This window comes from Chrysemys picta, chromosome 1, assembly GCF_011386835.1.
Source record: "Chrysemys picta bellii isolate R12L10 chromosome 1, ASM1138683v2, whole genome shotgun sequence".
NCBI lineage: Eukaryota > Metazoa > Chordata > Testudines > Emydidae > Chrysemys > Chrysemys picta.
The window spans coordinates 92,249,285-92,249,718 of record NC_088791.1 but is presented as its reverse complement, the minus strand read 5'-3'; positions in this window follow the sequence as shown (position 1 = coordinate 92,249,718).

Below are 434 nucleotides of genomic sequence, written 5' to 3'. Positions count from 1 at the left end.
CTCCCAGAACTGCACTACCGTAATAAGGTAGCTGGGGAGCAGGGAAGAAGGATGGAGAATGAGCTGAGAGGCACCTTAAACTAGGACATCTCCTGTCCTCTACTACCCCTCATGAACCAGGAACCCATCCCTGCCCTTCCCCCAGACTTCAAGGTGCATATGTAGGGTCAGCTGGGGTGACAATCAACAGGAAAAATTCAGACTGGCAGGGGCAGTTGTGGGTGCAGAGCCCTCACCCATATTTTAACATGCTTAGAGACCCTCGGCTAATTCTTGGCACTGAAGCTGCTAAGTTTGCAGTGCCCAGCCCTGAGACGCTCTGCTGGCAAAGTATTCCAGCCCCCAAATGCCATTCCCCTTCTTCCTTTACTGATCCCCAGGGCCTGAGTGCTGAACATGGACCCCCCCCCACTCGATTCAATTGATTCTACTCA